The following is a 24,620-nucleotide window of genomic DNA, read 5'->3' on the forward strand; positions in this document are numbered from 1 at the left end:
GTCCACCGCAATCAAATTTAAAGATTGACACTTAATTAAAGCGAGAAGCTGGAGACCCTCTATGGTTCTTAATGAGTTCTGACTAGGTTTCTGCTCAAACTCATTGAAATTACTCGTCCAATTTCCATTATTCATGCTTTCTCTATTCAGCCCGGAAAAAAAACTGATTCGCCAATTTGCTCAAAATGTTAACGATGAACACACAGGATGGTCATTTATATCGACCGATGTTTTCAGTCTTTTTTCCATTGCTCATTGACTTGCCCGCTATATCATTTATCTCATAACCTGAATCATTAGGAGACTAGCAGCGATGAATAAGGCTTATTATGTTTTAAATTCTCAAGGAAGTGAAGCATATATAACAGTAGCTCTAAACACTACTCCTGATTTACAGCTATTTCAAAAACAGCGAATATCTGCTGAATCTGTTCAAAGCTAAAATACTTGATGATCCAACAAAAAGCTATGAAGAGATATACTGCTCATATATTTCTGTTATACAGTCCTGGCAGAATTATTGGCACCTCAAGGAATTCTTATGAGTAAATATACATTTTTTCTCAACATATTATGGTGATTTGAAACTTGAAATTGTCCAGTTATGACTTGCTTCACATGACTATAACTATGAAGTAACACTAATCCAAATTATCTTAATCATTCGTCACAATGGGTTAAACCAAAGTCCATATTTCTGATGTGCAGGTTAAGATTACTAAGTTTCAAAGAATAGAATGTGACTGTAAATATAACTAAAACTTCAAACAGTTCAATTCAATGTTATTTATATACAGTACAGTGGTAAAAATGGTAAATGGTCTGCATTTATATAGCGTTTTTATAGACCAATGGCCATCCAAAGTGCTTTACAATTTGCCTCACATTCACCCATTCACTCACTCATTCATACACTGATGGGGGTGTCAGCCATGCAAGGCGCCATCCAGCTCATCGGGAGCAGCTGGGGTTAGATGTCTTGCTCAAGGACACCTTGACACTTGGTCAAGTCGAGCCGGGGATTGATACCTACATGAACCACTGAGACACTGCCGCCCCCAACCCCAGTGGTTTCCATCAAGATGTTTCAACTGGATATGTATGGAATCTGCTTAGAAAAAGATGTGTATTTATATTGTCTTTATGCAAGGAGGATAAGAGTGGCCAAAAAGAAAAGATCTCCAAGGACCAGAAGAATTGCAGAAATTTGACACCAGATTGAGTTTTAGGTTCAGAAAGCCCCGACCAGAAATTCGTCAAATAGCGCCTACATCACCATACCAAGTTGTTTGAGAAGGTTAAAAAAAATACCTTATCCAAAAACTCCAGCATCTTCAGTTGCCAAACACTAGAATTTTAAATGAGACCATTCCTATGGTCAAGTGAAATAAAAAAGTTTTGGCAGCAAACATACAAGATGGGTTTGGTGCACACAGGGATAAAAAGTTCCCCATGTCCACGGTTAAATATGCTACTGGACATGTGTTGTTGTCTGTGTACTACTTTTCTGGAGGGCCTGGACATCTTGTTCAGATAAATTCTATTAATAATCAAAGCAAAACTAGACTTCATCTGCTAGAAATCTTACTGTTTAATGGGCTGTGGTTGGGTCTTCCATCAGGACAATGATCCAAAAGAAATCTAAAAATCAACACAAAATGGATCGCTGAGCAAAAAAAATCAAGTTAAACCATCCCAGTCCCCTGACCTGAATCCCATAGAAAATTAGTAGGGTGAACTGAAGAGGATCTGGAGAGATTCGGTATCTGTGATCATTTCCCAATGTATTTTCAGCCTTATGAGGCATTATATTAGAAGACTTAAAGCTAATATCTTTGCAAATGCAGGTTGCAGAAACTGTTGACAAAAAGGGGGCTAATAATTATGTCCAACCTTTATTTCATAATGACCCCACCCCCCTTTGTTTTACTATTAAATTTTTTTGCATTTTTTTTTTAACGAAAGGTCAATATAATAACAATACAAATGTATTTCCACAGCTTTCTTTGCTCATGTTTACTTACGATGTCAAAAATTCTTACCATGGGTGCGTTCCCCGAAAGCAACTATGATCGCAAGTTCTGTAGTTACCTATACAGTTCAATGGTAACAACGACCATAGTTTGCTAATGATGCTTTTGGGAAACGAACCCCAGAACTGTACATTATAAATCTTATGGATCCCACAGTATTTTACAGCTTATTACAAAACCATGTTAGCATTTTCTGGATGTTTACTTCTAAAACTGCAGGATTATACTTTTTATCAGCCTGGATACTGCAGAAAGTCCAAGATATTAGATGTATCCACAACAAGGAGAGCTCGAACTGTTGCCCTTAAAATGATATTTAGCATATTTATCCATTGGTTGTTTCCTAATCAGGGAGGGCCGCACATCAAAATCCATAGCACAAAAACACATACAGTAAGTCTGATTTTTCTTCCTCTGCATGGCTGTTTGCCAGAGGTCTCTGGCACTAAATCCAACTTCTACGTTCTCCTAGCGCACAAATCCCATTGCCTGAACTTTATACCAATGTGTCAGAAATAGAAAGTTTTAAAGTAAAAAGTGCATGTATCAGAAGGCTCTTAGATAGCATGTGGCAGAGGTCTTTATGCAGTTGGAGGAAGTGACATGATACTCTCGGAGCCTGTGCGAATTTTTAAAGACGTGCTGGAAGTGTTCACTAGATGATTTGCTTTAATATATGCAAAGCTGTGTCCTTATGAAGAGGGAATTAAGGGGTGGAGCCAATGTAACTGCCTTAAACAAGGGATTACACCACGCTTGATGACTTTGGGCAGAATGATGGGATTATTTACATAGCTCTAGTGGCAAGGGCCAGGTGTCATTAAGAATACAAATCCCCTAATAAATCTCAAAAGTGTGGGGATTGAGAAGGGCACCGTCAGGAACAATGCTACTCTTCTGCAGACCCTTGGGATTTGCCAGAATAATCTCTCTCTATTACCAAGTTTGGTGGGAGAAAGTTTTGCCCTTTTCATTACTTAAATGTGTCATGCTTAGAATGTGATCGTGCTGTTCTCACAGAAAGGCTCTGAAATGTAACAATGGTAATTCTGGACTTAAGAGACTAAACCTTTGGAAACCACCTGATTCTGCCTTAATTCTAATACAATCCCATTACCGTGCTCTATTTGTTCATATCTCTTTGTTTAATTTGTTTAATTTCTTTTTTAAAGCTTTCATTACATTTATGCACTCTTTTTGTACTCTATATAATCTCTATATACTATTCTGGAAAAAGCTCATTTTTACGTAAGGTTCAAGGAAAGTCTGATGCATGATAATCAAAATTATTTTAATTGATGGTTAGAAAGCCTTAAAGGAAAACACCACAATTTTTCAATATTTTACTATGTTCTTACCTCAACTTAGATGAATTAATACATGCCTATCTTCTATCAATGCGTGCACTTAATCTTTGTACGGTGTGTTGTGAATGTGTTAGCATTTAGGCTAGCCCCCTTCATTTCTTAGGATCCAAACAGGGATGAATTAGAAGCCACCAAACACTTCCATGTTTTCCCTATTTAAAGACTGTTACATGAGTAGTTACACAAGTAAGTATGGTGACACAAAATAAAAAATTTTAAGCGGAAAAAAAAATTAGAATCAAATTGTATTGTGGAAGAGCACTTATGCCGGATTTCCACCATCTGTGGAGCGGCTGCAGATCGGCTCCGCACTCCGCCGTCTGCCAATACCCACCAGTTCCGTATTTGTTGCAGAGCGGCTGCGTGCTTAAGTGACGAGGACCCATGAGGTCTCGCAAATTCACGTGATGATCGCACGATACCTAGTTCTGTCTCTGCCCATTATGCCGTTGAATTATGACGTTTTTACAAACCAGCCCAGATCACAACACAAGATCTCGCGTGGACAGAGCAGTACATCAAATCCATCCAAAATTCAAAAAATAAGATGGCTGCTGAAAAATGTATTTATGCTGTATCTTTAATGTATTTATTTGAAACTCCCCCTGGTTCTGTTCTTGTCTATTATTTGTTGTTTCTGTATTAATTACTTTATTTGTGTGTGCTTGTAATGTTTGGATTGCAAAGATTTAATAAACAAGTTCTCCCAAATTCAGGTATGATCACGCGATAAAGTCATGGCTCCGCCCTGCGGAGCTGTCCGGCATCCATCAAAAATAGAAGCTCTGCGTATTTGTGCCGGAGGGCTGCGGATGGCCGGAGCTGTGACGGATTCGGAGCGCAGTCAGTGGAAATACACACATTGACTTGAATGGAAACCGATTGACTCCACCGCTTTTCCGCAGCGGATCCGCAGCCTTTTCGCAGTTGGTGGAAATTGGGGGGTGAGTTTGCTGCTAAAAAATTGCCACGTTTTATTTTGTGCCACCATACTAACTTGTGGACAGGTAACTGCCTGATCTCACAAATTTCCGTGGTATAGTCACAGAATATTTTGCTCATTTATGCGTGTCATTGTCACGGATCTCCGCATTTTTTACCGTGTCCGTACCACAGACTATTTTTCCGTGTCAGTTTCACATATTAGTTACTCAATTGTTTTTCCTATTTTCTTACCATTGTCGCTTGGGTTTGGGGTTAACTACTCATGTAACAGTCTTTAAATCGGGAAAACATGGTGTTTTGTGGCTTCTTAATTTCATCCCTGTTTGGATCGTAAGGAATGAATGGGGCTAGGCTAAATGCTAACACATTCACAACACACTGTACAAAGATTAAGTGCATGCATTAAAAAAAGATAGGTATGTATTAATTCGTCTAAGTTGAAGTAAGAACATGGTAAAATATTGAAAAACGGTGGTGTTTTCCTTTAATCAACTTTGTAGTCTTTACATGCTTGTATATGCCACTGAAATGCTACTTTCTCATCCCTTGGTGGCTTGAGAAAGACCAAACATTATTCAATTACCATGCCAAAGCAATATTTATTATTTGCTTTTGTTATTTGGGTTTTGACTGGGAACTTGCATATATGTCTAAAAGTCTTTTGCAATGTCTCTATTAAATAAAATGTGAGAGGTGCGTGGTGAGATGAGGCCAATAGTTTTTTTATTTAAAATGAAATATCTAATAACATTGTTCAAACGCAACACTGAAAAAGAAATCACCCCTTTTTCAGAAGACAAATTAATAATAGATTTTCAAAGAAAGCCTGATCTCAAATCCCTTTTCACCTTGTTTGGATTTTCTGCCTGGTTTAGGCTTGAAGCACATTCACATTGTTGTGCAGACAACTGTTAAACTAACAGAGTTTTTACGCTGACGTTAAGTGCTTTTAGTTTGCCAAGGGGAAAATTATATCTTATTAAGCAGAGGGTACGTTTTACCGGAGAATCCACAAGAGATGCAGAAAAATATATGGGGAGCAATATAATCGGAGATACTTGGCCCATATTCTCCATTACCGCCTGTATGAAGAGATCTACAAAATCTCAACCACATATTCTGTCCTCTGCAGCATTTCATGACCCTGAATTATGAATGTGTGTAAAGTAGCAGGTTTTATAAATGTGGAATCGTTCACTCCTCCTGTGAGATTGAAATGAGATATCGCTGTGTGGCCTCTCCTTGCTCATGCAAGCGTTTTGGCTGCCAAAAATGAATTTTAAACTCAGTGATTATGTGTGACAGATACACAGTGACACCGTATGCATTAATTATTCTTTCTTTCTTTCTTTCTTTCTTTTCAGTATCCTTATTCAGAGAACAACTTTCAGAAACTTGAAATGTAGGACAGAAATTTGACACGTCGCATGAAATGTCCTTGTGACGACATCCCTGTGGGTGATTGGCCTGCTGGTAAGCACCCACTCAATAGCTCAAATTAATCTCTAGGGATTGTGGCTATCAATCAGAAGGTTTGCAAGTGCCTGCAGCTAATTGTTAGTTTGATTAAGCTTGGCTATGTGAAGTGGGACAGACTGTTAATTAATGCAAACAAGAGGAGCAATGAGTGAATGGACAATTGAAAAATAAAAAGTGGATGGAAGTGGGTGCAGATTGTGGATATTCATTTTGTTTAGATGATTATTTTGCAATCACACAAATCCGAAGAATTTATTCTGCTGTATCGGGCGACTAAATTAATCAGCGTATTTTCTTGCCCTCCTCTCGCCATGGCCTTGTATACTGTCAAAATAACATGCATATTTATGGGATGCCGTCTAGTTGAAGAAGCCTGCATTGGGGGGCTACAGAAGTTTTTGTATGTCAGATATATTTAGAAAGCACACAGGTGTGCCCCACATTGGTGCTGGCTCTGATTTAGGGTTATTAACCTCCATGTGTACTATCTCATTCATCAACCCCACACACAAAGTTCTCAATAATATAAAACACTATGCAAAATACACCTGGCCAATGTTTTCTACATGCCACTAGAAAGGTTTTTATGAAAGAAGCGAATGTTCTTGTCTCAAAATCACGGTGAAGCCTTATACATACACTCTAAAATGGGACAAACACAGCTGCCGGAGAAAATGTTTATATTTGACCCAACAAAGGGTTAAAACAGCCCAGCATTTACCCGGCATAGATTAAATTTCAACCAAATGGGTTGGGTTTGTCCCTTTTTGACCTAGTATTGTTGTGTTTTAAATAACCCAGCATTTTTTTAACGTGTATGAACATACAGTATATGAGCTTTATATACCATAGTAAACGTTTGAAGTTGATCAAAACCTTTCATAAAAGTTCAAATGTTTCAAATGTTGACTAGTATAGTTTAATTGATAATGTAGACATTACATACGTTCTTGTAGAGGGCTTTCTCTACTGCAGAAGTACAAAAATGGGTTTTCCTTAAAGGAAAACACCACAGTTTTGTATATTTTACTACGTTCTTACCTCAAATTAGATAAATTAATACATGCCTATCTTTTTTCAATGCGTGCAATTAATCTTGGTACAGCACGTTGTGAATGTGTTAGCATTTAGCCTAATCACATTCATTCCTAATGCTGCGTTCAGACCAGCCGCTTTAGAGGCGTCAAGTGCGAGTGATTTAAGTTAAGTCAATGTAAAGACGCATTGAAGTGCATCTGGAGGTATCGCGGCATGAATGAGGCGTTTAGCGGGGCGGGGTAGATGCGATTCCACCTCATTCGCGCGTTGAGCGTTGCCGCGGTAAAATGTGCGAATTGAAAATGTTTTACTTTGGTGGAAAAACGCACCGCGTTAACCAATCAGGAGCTTGCTCTAGTATTGACGTGATTACAGGAAGCGAGCGAAGTCGCAGAAGCCCCTCCCATGACGCGAATTTCTGTGTGAATGTCTCGATGACTAGAATTTCACTCGCGGCTCTCACGCGTGAATGACGCGAGTAAACTCAAAATGTTCAAGCGGCAAACTAGACGCGGTAGACACGATTTTGACGCCTCAAACACGTCTGGTGTGAACCCCGCATTAGGATCCAAACAGGGATGAATTTAGAAGTCACCAAACGCTTCCATGTTTTCCCTATTTAAATATTGTTACATAAGTAGTTACACGAGTAAGTATGGTGGCACAAAATAAGACGTGTTGATTTTTTTAGCGGATAAAAAACGTGAACTATATTGTATGGCGGAAGAGCACTTAGTTTGTAGCACTATGACCTTTCTAAGTGCTCTTCCACCATACAATAAAGTTCTCGTTTTTTATCCGCTTAAAAAATCATGTTTTATTTTGTGCCACCATACTTACTCGTGTAACTACTCATGTAACAGTCTTTAAATAGGGAAAACATGGAAGTGTTAGGTGGCTTCTAAATTCATCCGTTTTGGATCCTAAGGAATGAATGGGGCTAGGCTAAATGCTAACACATTTACGACGCACTGTACAAAGATAAAGTGCATGCATTGAAAAAAGATAAGTATGTATTAATTTGTCTAAGTTGAGGTAAGAACATAGTAAAATATTGCAAAAATCTTAGTGTTTTCCTTTAAGCAAAGTATGCAATTGAAATTTTCTTTATAAATATATATTTATTGTTATTGTTTTAGTGTATTGTAATACTCTTATTTGAATAGCAGAAGATGAACCGAGAGACACAGACAGCAGTGAGAAATCAAGCGAATGAAACAGCACATTGCAGTCTTTTATTCAGCACTCCTCCTCCCTTCTTTAGACATTTGTACTGGTGAGGGTTGTTGCCATGGCAATGTGACTTTATTAGCTTCCTGCCCTTTACTATCTGGTGGTAATACTCCTATTTGCCTAATTTTGCATTAAAGACTATATTGTAAGCTATGTCTACATTAATAGTGGCAACACCCCACAGCAGTGAGCCTTGATATTACATGCCGATGTTATCAGAGAAAGCACACATACGATTTAAGAAGAATGATTGCTTTACATTAACATCTATGTTTTTCTGTAAACACTCAAACTTGTTTTACAGAAGCATGGTTTCAAACATGGTTATAGAGAAGTGGACATTTTTATTTCCACCTTCTCGGCTGGTATTTTTAGCAATGTTTTAATTCAGCGACACTCCATCTTTCTCATGCACTTCAAAATACGCCTGATTTTCCTGCGTTGATTCCTGTATACTGACAGATTGACGTTCCTAGTTTATTTTTATTTTTATGAAGGTCCCTTTCTGTTCTACATGCAGGGTCCTGTCAGTCAAAATATATTGTTGTCATCACAGCGTCTGTCCTATTCCAGCATGCGTTCGCATTTGTTTTCATCTCTCTTCACTTTTTTTGCATTTTAAAAAAGCACTGTGTAGACCCTTACTTTTTAAAGTTGTGATTGCACAAACAGCAGACGATCAATACAGTAATGGATGCTAGATTTAACCAAATTGCAAAACACACACACACACACACACACACACACACACACACAGCAATGTACAGTAAGTGTTAATATTTGTGACAACACAGGAACCAATGGGAATGCTAGAGACAGGCCAGGTTAGATCAAAGCGCTATAACTGACAGCTCAACATATGCTGAATTAATTATTAAACATACAAGTGACCCCTTGCGAAAGAATAAATGGCAGATCAGTGTGGCGACATGAGAAAATTGAAGTCAACTAAGGTTTATGTTTATGCAGGCTAAATCATTGCTAATGCTTTATTCAATAAATCATACATTATGGGTCATTGATTTCAGTCTGTTTACATCTGGAGAGGCAGTCTCTCTTTAGCTTCAAATAAAATGATTAAAAAACAGATGAAATCCCACATTCTCTGAGGTGAGTGTTCAGGCTAATAATCGGCCACACAAGGCAAACTGTGTTATTTTTAAACTACTGCATGCATACACATACAAAATGCAAATAAATAGATAGTAAATACATACCTGCTCTTAACAGTGACCAGTCAGTGATGTGAATTCCTCTGAGCAGCATTTAAATGATGATTCTGTATGTTGTCGGTATTTTCTCAGTTCTTACTGAACGCTCATGAAAGATTCATTGTACACCGAGGCATACTCCAGTAAGCATCTCCGTTGTTTATATGTGCACTAAATGTAACTGTTATTGTAATGAATAGAATTCACAAACCTGAATTGCTTTTAGTTAGCTACCATCATTTTCCCAAACAGTAAATGTGCTGCAAACAAAATGATAACCTAATTAAAGATTTGTGGTTAACAGATAATTTCATGCTCCCGAATTCATGTTTAAAAACCAGCTGGGCTTTATTGTTGGTAAATCATGTTAAGTGGAGTGATGGTTTAGCTCTTCACCCACATGGGTTTCATAAATACTGCTGTAAATGTATCCATTCCAATAGGTTTTAATTTTGTGTATTGCCTTTTTCTGCAGTAATCACGTTTTAAGTCTTCGCCTTGGACACAATGTTTAGTCTTTAGTGGAACGAGCGGCAAATATGGCATTAAAATCCAACTGAATCCTGCTTTGGAACTTGTTAGCTGGGTTCAGTCTAGTCCAAACTGGTAGACTTAATCAAACTGAAAGATGTTGTTGACTAGATAATAACCAAACAGTCAATGTGTGTACACAGTATTACAGCTCCGAGGTGTGCATTTTACAATTACGCATTTGGCAGACACTTTTATTCAAACACTGTAAAAAATTTGCTTTAGTTATGCAGCAGTTTGCCACACATACTTTGCTGCCTTAAATTTTTTTGTTAAATCAACTTAGATTTACGTCATGTCAACAAGAGTTGTTACAACTTATAAAATGAAGTTGACTTTTTCAACTATATTTTATAAGTTACAATAACAACTCACCTGTAGTTAGAACAACTCATCTCTAGTCAAGATAAACAATAAGTTGAAATGACTTGTAAATCTAAGTTTAAGGCAGCAAATCATTTTTTACAGTGCAGTAACTTACTGTATAGATTTATATTTATCTTAATATTGGCAACAGTTTGTTAAAATATGTCTTTGTCTTTATAAAATAAAAATGATAACAAACAGCCTTATGCAAAGCATTCTGGGAACTAGAAATCCTCATTAACCTTTTTCAGTTTTTTTTCTAATTTTGGTTCCCAGAAATGGTTTGCATAATGCTGTACTTTTAATATTTTTTCCTGTAAAAATAAAGGACCCTATTTTAATGATCTAAGGGTCTAAAGCGCACGGCGCACAGTCTAAAAGGGTGTGTCCAAATCCACTTTTGCTAATTAAAAATGGTTTGTGCGCCTAGTGCTTAAAAGGGTTGTTCCTATTCTCGTAATGAGTAATGGGTGTGTTTTGGGCGTAACGTGCAAATAAACCAATGAGAGTCTCATCTTTCATCCCCTTTAAAAAACTAGTCGGAGGAAGGAGACCACCAGTTTAAGATTGATGTTAAAAATGTATGTGTTGTTTTTATTTGTATTAAAATTCTATTTAAAAGTCATTTTCTTTTACTCATGGAAGTAAAATTAGCAGGCTTTTAATTGCTGTAAATGTATGAATAGCTATATGATCTGTGTTATCTAAAAAAATAATTAACAAATATGCAAGAAAAGGTTTGTACTCTAAAAATACTTTATTTGTAACAAAAAGGAGATAAAGAATTTACAAACGTGTGGAAAGCTGAAACATTTCAGCACATTTCAGTGTTTTGAAAAGCATTATTTAAAAAGGTTCTCCTCTCATCATATCCAGAGGTACAAATTCATCCTATACAATAAATCCATGGGGTAGCATTAAAAAAAAACATTTCAAAATATATGCAATATTTGCATTTGTTTAAAGCAAAACATTAAATAACTTACCAAGCTACAGGTGAAGCAGCTCTTTACGCCTTTTAACGTCTCTAATCGGTCCTCATTTATGTCCAAGAGACTTAATAATAATCTTTTACATTTTAATCCTTTAATTTTTATATTTAAATAAGTTTGTGTGCTGTCCATGTGTGTAATAAGCAACGCTTGTTGTCGTCCCGTTTATAGGCGCATATTACTAACGTGCTTTTTAAATAACAAAAACAATATTGCGCCATTGACTTTAAACCAGGTTTTAGTTGGTCAATGGTCTAGTCTATTTTAGTTGCCTCAAACGCACCAACAATGCGCAAACACACCTCGTTTTTAGACCAGCAGGCTAAAAATGGGCACACAAATGGGGCACAAATGCGTGACGCTAGATGTGACAATAGTCCCTTTCACACATACAGTCTTTACTGGTAATTTTCTGGTAAATTGCAGTTAACAGATCATGTGTGAACAGAACCTTTCCGGTAAATCAGTGCTCCCAATTTACCAGTAAGACAGGTTGTAAGATTACCAGTAATTTAACGGTGTTTATAAAAATTATAGGATTACCGGCATTTAGAATGGACGACGTCAGACCGTGCTGACAGCTTCGGGCCAATCATAGCGTTTTAATACAGATGACGCGTTTACCCCCGCACTGTTTACGGATGTTTCCACACACATGCTGCTTGAAAGTTGAGCACACCTGAAGTTTACGTCCACATTTCTTCACCAAAGTTGTTTAAAACAGCTTCCCGCCGAATTGCCGCCGTCCTTAGCACGCCCTCTGTGAAGCCTAGCGTCCAAACAGTAGTGTTGTTAAAAACGCTAGTTTTCGGTTTGACGTCGTCTCATTCAATGTTGTTTGGTCATGAGCAACTTCGCGACTGTTTACCACAGACGTGAAAACAGCAAAATACAGACCGTGGATATGAACGACGTGGATTGTTTACAAATACAACACTGAGCTCGCCGCGTGCTACAGGTACATCCGCTTTCTCAACGAATTTACCGGTATTTTGATACTGATGTGTGAATGATGTCTTACTGGTAAAATAACGGAACGCCACTGCGTGTGTGAACAGCACATTTTTGTATTTACTGGTAAATTCATTCTGGTAAATTCATGGTAATTTTCATGATTTTCATCATGAAAAAATTCATGATAAGACCCAAAGTCTTGTTAATGTTTAATGTTCATTTACCTTTGAACAAACTGTTGCCAGTAAATAACATGCAGTGAATTTAAATCTACAGTAAGTTACTGGCAAACTGTTCCCAGCAATACTGTAATTTCTACAAAACTTTTTAACAGCGAAGCAACAACAGTACATTACAATGTATATACATTTTATCAGTACAGTACATGTGTGTTCCCTGAGTTTGAACCCATGACCTTTTGCACTGCTAAGCATGCTCTACCCCTGAGCTATACAGGAGCATGTGCGCATGAAGTGTGCATGGGCGCAACAGCTATGAGGACAGTTTGGAAATTCAAAAGACAGATACCGATTTTAAGAGACACAACATTTGACCTTCTGTTGCAAATTTCCCACAAGAGCACTCTGCAAAAGGAGGTTTTTAGTATCCTTATGAAACCCTATCTAAGCAATTTTATTGTATCTTTTCCTCTTTTCACTGCCTCTGTGAACACAAACACCTCTGAGGCTGCATACACAATAAACTATGAGGATGAAAGGTTTGACAAGGTGACAGGATGAGTTTAGAAAATAACTTTTTTCACTGTATCTCTCTGCTACCCCCCCCCCCCTCTCTCTCTCTCTCTCGTTCTCTCTCTCTCTCAGAAAGGAGAGCAGAGAAAAGGTGCTTTGGAAATGAAGTGTGCAAATGAATTGGTGTAATTACTCCTTCATTCAAACATTCAAATGAGCCCCAGCAGTGTTTACAATGTCAGAGCAATTAGATATTCTGTGCTTAGGGGTTACAACTCATCTTTGCAGACCGTGGTTTATACAGCATATATATATATATATATATATATATATATATATATATATATATTGTTGGGAGGCAGATGTTAGGCAACCTTGTGTGTAATTGATATTAGTAGCCTAAAAAACTATATGCAGTGAAGAATACAAAACAGAAGAATCTTTGAGAGGAAGTTAAGTGTGCAGAAGACAGGACATAAACAATGCCCAAAAATGTCCCTGCCCAACATGAATTATGGATATGAGCACAACAACAGATATAATCTAACATCTGAAGTGATTTATATGGCCATGAAATAGCCTTACAAATTTGTCCTAAGATTGCATTAATAAGAGTTGACACTCTACCTTGTGTTATGACCCAAAGCTGGTATTAGTCATCACCCTCTAGTCAACAACATAAATGCTGCCCACCCATCAGTCCAAGCATATAACCGCTAGCTATAACAGCTTTTGGTTTGTTTGTTTTCTGAAGTGGAGGAAGGTTAATCAGAAGAAAACATTACATCTCCAAGCTAATTGAACACATTTCCAGGGATACAACCTAACCAAAGCCACACTGTCTGACTCAAGCCAGAAGAAAGGGAAATATAAATCAGACGACAAATTGTTGTTTGTCCCTGTTTTTGCCGGCCTAGGCAAAACTACAATACAATATTTGCAAAAACGATTTAAACTACATTGTAGGCTTAACAGCAAGGTAAAGCAAAGCAACAGTACATACATTTTAAAACTAATACTAATTCAAACCCACAAACAGTCCGATGGCTAAGCAGCAAAAAATGAATTACTGTTGTGTAGACCCAAACATTATAATTGCTTAGCTAACACAATACAATAAATGCATTAAATAACAACCTTAAAAAGATTAATAAATAAATATAAAAAGCCAACACATTCTCATCTATAAAGTTCCATATTATCGGGAATTTACAGCTTAGCTGTATAAAAACAATGAATGACATCAGCAACTTACAAAATGTTGGACACGTGTGTTTGGGGTGGTCGAATTTTGTTTATGTGACCCAGCTAAAGTCATTTTGTTGATTCACTTTTGCATAATGTAAGAATATTCCATAATAATATAACCTTGATATCTATAATATTGACTAATGTCATCCTGTGGCGGCCGGTGACTTCTTTTTTGAGGGTGCACGATGCGAAGTTCGTCACAACATGTATGTGTGTGTGGTTTGTAATTTCAAAATATGTGTTCGGCGCGTCAAGTAAACCTAAATACAGCACGTCTTGTCAAAATAAGTGCCTGCTGCGTTTAAAGGGTTTATGATAAAAGAGACACTTGTGTTTGCCGGATACTCACATAATTTCATGCGTAATCAGAGTTTATTGTTAAGGGAGTGTCTTGCGTGTATTTTGTGAACGTGAGCGTCTCTTTTGTCAGGGACGGTTTTGGCGCGTGTGCAGCAGGCACTTGTTTTGACAAGACACGTGATGCACATGGTTCTCACACAAAACACGAGCAACATACATGGCACACATATTTTGAATTTGCGGCCCTCGGAAGAGCAGTCACGAGCCACCACTGATGTCATGTCAAAGAGTGAAATCGATGTAAAATCAGTGACTGAAACCAAACTTTAATACTCCAAATCTAATAATTACAAGACTTAAGCCTGATTTTACAGGCAGTGCCCCAAATATTGTATATCTATGGATAATAGAACAACATTCCAGATCCGATTTTGGCTAATGTTCTGTGCTAATGTTAGGCTTAGGATTAGAATAGGGGCTTATGGTCAATTTTTAGTATCCTATTTGACCCCCTTATAGTTTAATGAGTAATGGTTAGGATTATAGGGTTGGGTTAAAGATTTGATTAGAATTAGTTTGACAGGATTGTTGTTACAGAATATACAGAAAAATGCCATACTTTGCAAAATTACACACTGTAAAAAAATGCAGCTTTTTTGTCAAATCAACATATATGTTTATGTTTCTTTTACTTTAAGTGGTCATATTACACTGCAAAAAATGACTTTCTTACTTAGTATTTTTGTCTTGTTTTCAGTAGAAATATCTAAAAATTCTTAAATTAAGATGCTTTTTCTTGATGAGCAGAAAAAAGTAAATAAGTCTAGTTTTAAGACGAATAATATACAATTTAAGTGAAATTGTCCTTAAAATAAGCAAAATTAACTGCCAATGGGGTGAGAAAAAAAATTGTGAAATAAGATTTCTTTTTTCTTAAACACTTAATTCAAGTAAAATTTTCTCCCCCCATTGGCAGATAATTTTGCTTGTTTTAAGCAAGAATTCCCTTAAATTGTATATTTTTTATCTAAAAACTAGTATTATTTTCTTAGGTCATTTTGCTCATTAAGAAAATACATCTTGATTTAAGAATTTTTAGATATTTCTACTGAAAACAAGACAAAAATACTAAGTAAGAAAGTCATTTTTTGCAGTGTATGAGATTTTTTAAATACGTAAAATGAGTATTTGGTGTCCCCAGAGTGTGTATGTGAAGTTTTAGCTCAAAATACTCCACAGATAATATTTTATAGCATGTTTAAATTGCCACTTTGTAGGCCTGAGCAAAAGTGTGCCGTTTTGGGTGTGTCCTTTAAAATGCAAATGAGCGGATGAAATTGTGGTTTATTGTAATTGAAACCCAGTTGTGCTGTCAATGTGCAGTGCCATGGTTGGATAGTGCAGATTAAGGTACCTACCTCACAAAACAGGCGAAATCTGAACGACCAAATTTTTCACTTGGTTGCAGAAAATGGTTTACCAAAACAAAGTTACTGGGTTGATATTTTTCAATTTTCTAGGTTGATAGAAGCACTGGGGACCCAATAATAGAACTTAAACATAGAAAAAGTCAGATTTTCACGCTATGACCCCTTTAAGTAAAAATATTTTAACTTGTTTTTATAAGTTATGCCAACTTATCTCAATAGTAGGTGAATTGACTTGCAAAACCAAGTTGTTTTAACTTTATGCTGCATATTTTTATTGTGCACATAAACACTCTCTGCCTTGTAACTGATGGCAAACTCATAACACATATAGTAGTTTACAGTATTTATTCATGTAGGTGTCACTATGTAATTATCACTGCTTATTATATGGCTCTCTGGAATACTTTATATCGATAATAGGCACTAAATACTGTACTGTAGGAGCTATATTATTACATTAATAGTTCTGACTGTAAATTCTGATTGGATGAGCCATGTTTAAAGCTGATGTAAATGACTAGTAAACGCACATCTGTGACTCTGCATCAATGTGCCAAGTTGCCATTTTGCTTGGCAGCCACAAACAAGTTACAATTAACTATATTGCCTGGCGTGAAAACTGTTTATTCAGATTATTTCTATTAACGAGTGTAAAATATTGCTGACATTTTATTAAAGCAATAATCCACTCAAGGCCTTGCATGACAGTGGTTTAACTCTTTTTTGAGTTGCTTAAACATTTATACAGTAATAAACATGCACAAATCTACAAATCACACTATAAGATGCTGTCCAGCAGATTAATAGTTAAACAAATGATTGTATTTGCTCTAAGACGTAATGTTAAAATCAAGTTTTTGAGCACTGATACTGTGTCATTGGCTCAGAGCATCAGGGTGTCATAAAATCTTCCCCACCCTTTCCAGAAGAACATTACTAATGACCATGTGATTAGATTTGCCAATTCAATGATTAAATTAGTCAGTGGTGTGTACTTTCATTCTCACCCGTATACTAATAATTCCAAAATTATACCCTACATTACCATCATTTGCCATAAGTGCTAAAGTCAGAGGACAATTAACATTTTATAATTTGTGCCTTCATTGAGTAAAAGAGGTGGATTACTGTAAACACTCACATATACACAAACACACACACATGCACACACTGACATTCGGGGCTAGTGAGTACTTCTCTATGAAAGAAGAAGACATAGCGGGTTGTTTATTCCTTTAGCTGACATTTTCGTAAATGCCACATATCCACATGGTTTTGGCAATGACTAATCCACAAAATGTTAATATCAACATTCATATAATTGTACAAATTAGCCATTAAATATCATGTACCATATAATTAGGGTCTGTTTCACCTATCAGGTCATCTTGGGGAAAAGATATTTAATGAATAATTATGTCATGAATAATTTTATCTCTTTTATCACTGAGCTGTGGGTAACAATACCCTTTATACAACCAACACAAAGGCACTTAATTAATGATATTGTTCTTTCCAAGCAAAGTGATCATATGCGTGATACAGTACTGTATTGTCTTAATAATTGTAAGACTAAATTAGTGAAGCATTTGTGTGCATTCAGATAGTTTTATTTCAAAAGGAAAAATGTCCGTACAGTTCACTTCGTGTACAGAGACCATTTCACATCTGTCTGAAGCCACAGGTGCCTTAGCACCAGCAGCACCGATAAACGGGTACCTTTCCACACACAATCCCACCCCTGACAATAAAGCCTGGTTAAATGAAGCAATCATCTCTACTGAAGGCATCGAAGTACGGTAGCTGACAAATATATCACTATCCACCATACGGTAGAAGTAGTCAAACTCAAACCAATCGCTGCGTGGCAATTTGTCACGGTGGAGCCAAACATGATTAAATAGTTCAGTGGAAAGCTTGGAAACTGAGGAAGTGTCTCTGACCGCTCAGATGGTCATCATCTCCTGAGATTGGAGGCAGCAGCTGCCGTGCCTCCCGTTCTGGAAACACCTTGTTTCATTTCGGTATATAGTGTTTATTTAATTTTTCTGTAGCTGTAGGGGAGCAATGTTTTATCCAGTTATTTTCCTGAGAATGCTGTTATGGATGGGGAAGAGACACAAAAATGCGAAGAGAGGCTTTTGTTTTTGTGGGTTACACATGTGAGTTACACAAAGTTTGAAAGTAAAGAAACTGAGAAAAGGCCATTGTGTGTACAGTAGTTAACACCAAAAAACCAAAGAATATCTTAAACGGCAGGTTCAATGGTATTTCATGCATTCTGACTTATTAACGCAGTTGTTTTCTCTTGCTAAATGTAGGGAAAGTGTCAAAAAAGCAGTTGGGCGTACACAGTATTTCTGAACCGTATGCACTTCACCAGGGTTCGTACAAGTTTCGGAAAGTTTTTTTTTTTTTGATTACAGGTCCGGCTGACGTTTCAAGGGTTTCTATATGTATCACTTCTTTTTTTGGGCACTTCCCCCGGAAAACCCCGCCCACTCGTCAATCAGCAGGAGACGCTAGAACTTACAAACATCACATCACGCGACAGTTTTGTTTAATTTCAAAACTCAACAATGGCATGAATGAAGAAGTGTGTTTTTGGATGTAAGGGGAAGAAAGCCAGCATTGTGGAAAAAATGGATATAGTTTATTATCCGGGGTAGATTTTGCATGTGTGTATGATGCGCTGGATTTCATTGAAAAGTCCCACCCGGGTCATGAGTTGCATGCGGTAAGTAAGACTTCTGTGTTATGTTGGAAATAGGCGCGTGCATATTATATAAATGACACAAACATGTAGTGAAACATCAGGTAAACAGTGTTGTATAGTGTTGCATGACTCGTACTCGCTCCTCCCGCGGTAGTACCTCCTCCTGTTTTCGTACGTTATCGGAAAGAATCGGTAAAGCTTATCTTTCTTTTATAAATCTGATTAAACTAAAGACTCTTCGGAGGTATAAAAGATGTAATACTACTCTATAGGTACTCCAGATTAACATAAAAAATGCAGAAACACCGTGTGTTATGTGAGCTTTAAGATTAATGTATCATAACATTTGTTTTATGTGATTTTTCAAAAGTTACAGCAACACAAAACAAGGTTACTATTTTGTGACATATTTTTATTTGTTGACTGTCTAAAGTAACCTTAGCATGACCTTTATAGATTTTTTAAAGGGGACAGAGAATGAAAAAACATTTTTACCTTGTCTTTATTGAATAATGGTTGTCCACCCGCATTCACGAACATACAAAAAGTGCTAGACATGCTAAACATCTTAGTCTCATAGAAATTCCTCTTTTAGAAATGTCAGCCAGAAAACGGCCCAATCTGAAAAACTGATGCTTATGACATCACAGGCATCTAACTGCCCCTCCACTTTAAAATAATTGGCTACATTTTTTGAGTGGCAGCAAAGTCAGCCAATCAGTAATGAGATTGCAAGTTAAGCCAGTAGGGGGACCAAATAGGTGCAAAACCACTTGTTTAAAATCCCCCACCCTAATAGAGCTATCTGAGAGAGGTTTTAGGAAGCTTCTAAGGCAGTACAGACTATAAAATGTTTGTCTACATGTCACATCACAGAACAAGGATTAATACCCCGTTCAATCATTCTATGTCACCTTTAATGTTAGTAAAGGTTAATTTCTACATACCATAATACATTTTAAAGAGGCAATAAGTAGGATTTACCTCCATCTAGTGGTGGAATTGTATTTTGCATTCAAACGAACAGTGCTTTCTAGCGCCTCCCCTTTCCAAATGCATGTTGCAACTACGGTAGCCGTTAATGTAACCGCTGATCTCCATGTCTGTTGCAGCAGGTTCACGTGTTCTGAATGAAAACGCGTTGTGGACATGCGTTGGTAGGCAAGTGCTTTTTGTCCCTCTCTGCAATTATAGTTTATCAATACGGCAGAACGATATGGCACCAACGAGTCTATTTATGAATAAAGACATTGATTTTGATTAATAAAACACTTAAAATCCTACTTAAAGTCCCTTTAATGACGGTTGAAGTTACATATATTTACATTATCAATGCATTAACATTTATACTTATTTTAAACTAATTATGAACAATAGTATTTTAAAGCAAGGAGACCACAGAGACTACACTGTAAAAAAATTGCTGTAATTTTGCAGCTGGTTGGCAGTAACTTACTGTAGAAGATAAAGTCTAAAAATGTTTCATGTTCATTTAACTTTGAACAAAATGTTGCCAGAAAATAACATAAATGTAAAATCTACGGTAAGTTACTGGCAGCTAGTTGCCAGTAATACCCAGTAATACTGTAATTTCTACAGAAATTTTTTACAGTGTAATTAATATTAATAACTTGAAAATTAACAAACAGTTCCCCTTGCAAGGTAGTGCAGTATGCATTAACCTAAATGGTGTCTGTAGGCACATTATACTATGTGTGCAGTCCAGGTACGTCCTTGTCATTATGTTACAGTGGCATGGCTCATCCAATCAAAAAAAAATCATACAATCTATTTTAGAATTACATACAGTACCATACCTAAAACATTACTTATGATTAATACATGCTATAAATTGCATTGTTAGTTTATAATACCCCATGCATTAAAGGTATAGCGGAGGATTTTCTTTTTCTGGACTATTGGTCATCCTAGTTTTCAATCATTTTGGTGATATGTTAACGTAAGGCTGTTGTATGTGCTCGTCCCTAGGTTCGCTTTCTGCACATGCACAGATTGCGCACTTTCAGATCTATATGGCTGTTTCTCAATTCCAAGAACGCAAAGAACGAACTTGCGTTCTCGTGGAGATCAGTCTTGCCAGGCAACCTTGGAAGAACAAACTCAGAAGGTTGCGATAACACAGAACGCAATTGTTAGAATTGAGATGTGTGCAATCTTCCTGTTGGTCACCTGACCTCCGCCATTGTTTTGCCGCAATGACTTCTGGGGCGTTAAGCGATTTCAGCGCGCAAGTCTGCACTCGATGCATCCTCGATATCAAAAACACATCCGGGTATTTTCATGCGTACTCTGTACTTGCGTTCTTGAGAATTGGATTTGAACTTCGACGGTTACTGATAACATAGAGCGAGAAAACAACGACGCAAGATCGCTGAAGAACGCATATTGAGAAACAGCCTATGTGTGGTGAGCTATGGTTTCAGCCATTCTTTGAATTTCGTTGTTCTCACTGTGTTTTTTCAAAATGTCTGAGGGTTGCAAGAGATAACGTATCTATGAATTGTATGAAAAAAGAGAAAGGCATCTGAAGAAAAAAAACAGAGTGTTTTTGGAGAATATTTCACACGCTGGCGTGCGCTAAAAGCACAGGTTGGGCTTCCCACTGATGCCTCAGTCGCGAAGTTTCTACTCGACAGGTAAAGTTTGTCATGCAATTGGGAGAAATCCATTTAAAATCACTGCTAGTAAAAGTTGATGTAAGCTGTGGCACAAGTCACGAACTGCAACGACACGGTAAACATCTAAATGTATGAGCCATGCCGACAGCAACTTGTAAACAGAGTGTGCATGAGAAGAACTAGGCTTGTGCATGCTCTCTCGTGCACACGTTTAATAGGCGTTCTCTCTCGGGAGCAGGTAGAGTGTTGCACAAATTTATTTAAAAAAAAATGAAGAGGGTGGTCCTTTTCTAAAATTTTGGAAAATCTTCCGTTATACTTTTAACATTACACTTTCGAACAAACTTTTTCATTTTTATACTAACATATTGATTTTATTGTATAATGTTATAGGGCCCTGTTTTAACGATCTAAGCACGTTGTCTAAAGCGCACAGCACAACGTCTAAATGGGCGTGTCCGAATCAACTTTTGCTAATTTAATGAAGGGAAAATGTTTTTTGCGCCGAGCGCATGGTCGAAAAGGGTTGGTCCTATTTTTTTAATGATTAATGGGAGTATTTTGGGCGTAACGTGCAATAAACCAATGAGAGTCTCAGCTCTCATCCCCTTTAACCCATTTGCGCCTGATTATGCGCGCCGAAACATTACATCTAATGCTGGTGCACGCAGCATCAGGCGCAAATGGGTTAAAAGCCTGTTGCGCTGGCGCTATGTCTAATCCCTAATTAGATGACAGACTTTGTAAACTGAAAAACTAAGTGGAGGAAGAAGATTGTTGTTTTACACTTGTATTGAAATTTTTATTTTTCATTAAAACCTTTAAAACCCGTTTTCTTTTAGTCATGGAAGTAAAAAAGCAGGCTTTTAATTGCTTTAAATGGCTATCCAATATCATCAAAAAATAATTTACAAGTATATAAGAAAAGGTTTGTACTGTAAAAATACTTTATTTGTTACAAACAGGAGATAAAGAATTTACAAACGGCTCTCTGCAGGTTTCAGCACTTGGACAGCGCCAGTTTTTTTAAGCATTAATTAAAAATGTTTCTCATCTCACCATATTCACAGGTACAGAGTCATCATATACAATAAATCCGTGAGGTAGCATTTAAAAACATTTAAAAACAGATTTATTAAGTATTAAAGCATTTATTTACTTACCTACAGGCTGCAGGTGAAGCAGCTCTTTGTGCCTTCTAATGTCTCATAATTAATCCTCATTTATGTCCAAGAGACTCAATAATAATCTTTTACATTCAATCCTTTAATCTTTCATATTTAAAAGCGTTTTTGTGCTGCTGCACATTCATGTATGTGTTAAGCAAACCCGTGTTGTCGTCCCGTTTAGGCGCATATTACTAATGCGCTCTTTAAATAACAAAAAAACATATTGCGCCTATCTATTTTAGTTGCCTCAAAATAGCAACGAGCCAACAATGCGCCTGAACATACCTTGTTTTCAGACCAGAACGCCCATGGGCGCAAAAGGGGGCACAAATGCATTTGCTATTTAAACAACGCGGCACTAAACATGAAAATTATAATTGCGCAGGGTGGAAACTAGCAAAAGACACTTGCGTAGCGCATTGCGCTGCATTGTGCGGGGTGTAAGATAGAGCCCATAGTGTTCACTGAGCAGGTAAGGTATATGAATATAAAAACCTTGTCAGTTCCCCTAAAATGTAGAGGACATCAAAACTCCGAGCTAACATACTGTTTGCCTGTGACCTTCACAGTTTGTGTGTCATCTGTAGAGCTCCGGCTCATCCAATTTACTCCGACTGTCAAGAACCTGATTAAATTGGCATTTGGAGGACTGCAGATAGTATTAAGTTGAATGTAAATTTGACATTATATTTCACGCCAAAGATGCAAAACTCAAGAAGAATAAAAATCTATTACAAATTAATCATAGAAAAGATGACTATGGATGTATGTGACTGCGTCTCAGCAGAAAGCCTTGAAAATGAATGCAGTCAGGCTAATCCTGTTGAATGAATTACACAGGAAAGTAACAAGGGTACTAGCATCGGGAATACAGTAAGGTAATTTCCATTTGTCTTTTGTATCACTCACAGATGGAATGCATTGTGCAATGATCACATATTCGCCCATCCGGGTTTGCATGGATCCAGATCAATAGTACGTGCTAGACGGCAGACAGGGACTACAATATTTCCACAGATTGCTACTTCATCTATTGGGCTGAAGATTCTCAGTTAACGTATTGATTTATTTTTAATAGCCTACTGGAGTAGAAACAGAGGGTTTTTTTATTTGATGAACTTCCAATAATGGTCTTCAGAGACTTTGCTTGATTGATTTAGGCTTAGTATGATGTCTTTTTTTAGTTTTTGGCTCAAGTATTATTTTTAGGATTATTAAAGATATGGATGCTCAGTCCAAACATAATAAACAGCATAAGGTGCATTTAAATCTTGGCAGTGATTCCTTAAGCACCTCAGCTTACCTCGTTGCAATTTCCTTATATAACGAAGTTAAACTTTTTTTGAAAATGATCGCTTCATGCGTATCAGTGTTGTAAAAGACTATTTAACCTCTCTTTAAAATCATAAACTATGTATTAGCCTCTACTTGGTAAATTCAAGTTTCAGCTGAAGAATCTAGAGAAAAGTTATGCTTCAGTGTAATGTATGTGTCAGTCCTTGCTTTATTATGATTAATAAAGAAAATGCAAACAGGAAAATGAGAGCACAGGATGTGGTATTCAGCCAGGCCTTGAAGTGACGATAATTTGATGAGGAGTCTCGCTGAGTAATAGAACTGCCGATCAGAGCTACATAATAATTGTGCTGGTTTTAAAAGAGTTTGTGGAAGATTGATTCGAAAATGTGCACAACAGTCAGCTTGAGTAATGGTGAAATCAGTCACTTTACTCCTGTTTACATTTACTCAGAATGCTTAAATCACCACATTTGTTGTGCACAGAGACCTGCACTTTAAAAACATCATCATTAGTAACCAGTAAGTCGTTCTTTTCTTGGCATTAGCTGACCGCAGTCAGAGGTGTTCTTCTTAAAGAGGGTGAAGGAAAGCAATTTTCACACACCTGCTGAATTTTCAAAGAAAATACTGAAATGTTGCTGTGAATAAAGGACAAGTTGTCTTGCACCCAATCTTTCAGCAAACTCAAAACCTTGTGTTATTAGAATTGTTGGTGTACTATTTTTTTATTTAATAAATATTCTTTCTTTTTTTGCCGTGTTAAAAATAGTTCACAATTATTTAGTGACAACCTTATAAAAGGACCAAATTAACTTGGGTAATTATGGGTCAGGTAACAGCACATCTTTAAGTGGTTAATTTTCTTAGTCTGCACATTCCCTATAAAAAACTTTTCTCTAAAGAATGTTTGTAGTCATAGCAACAATTTTATTATTGACTCCCAGTAACTGCATTTTGACAATGGACACTGTTGCA

General features: G+C 36.9%; 1 long non-coding RNA gene across 2 annotated transcripts in view; it reads left to right on the plus strand.

Moving 5' to 3' along the window:
- Positions 1–23,836, plus strand: part of LOC141350053 (uncharacterized) — a 121,355-nt gene extending 97,519 nt beyond the window's left edge. For both annotated transcript variants that reach the window (XR_012357977.1, XR_012357978.1), the window contains exons 2-3: positions 5,710–5,818; positions 23,258–23,836. This is a non-coding gene — a long non-coding RNA (uncharacterized lncRNA). The remainder of the gene's footprint in view (positions 1–5,709; positions 5,819–23,257) is intronic.
- The last annotated feature ends 784 nt before the right edge of the window (positions 23,837–24,620 follow it).

This window comes from Misgurnus anguillicaudatus, chromosome 16, assembly GCF_027580225.2.
Source record: "Misgurnus anguillicaudatus chromosome 16, ASM2758022v2, whole genome shotgun sequence".
NCBI classification, from domain to species: Eukaryota; Metazoa; Chordata; class Actinopteri; order Cypriniformes; family Cobitidae; genus Misgurnus; species Misgurnus anguillicaudatus.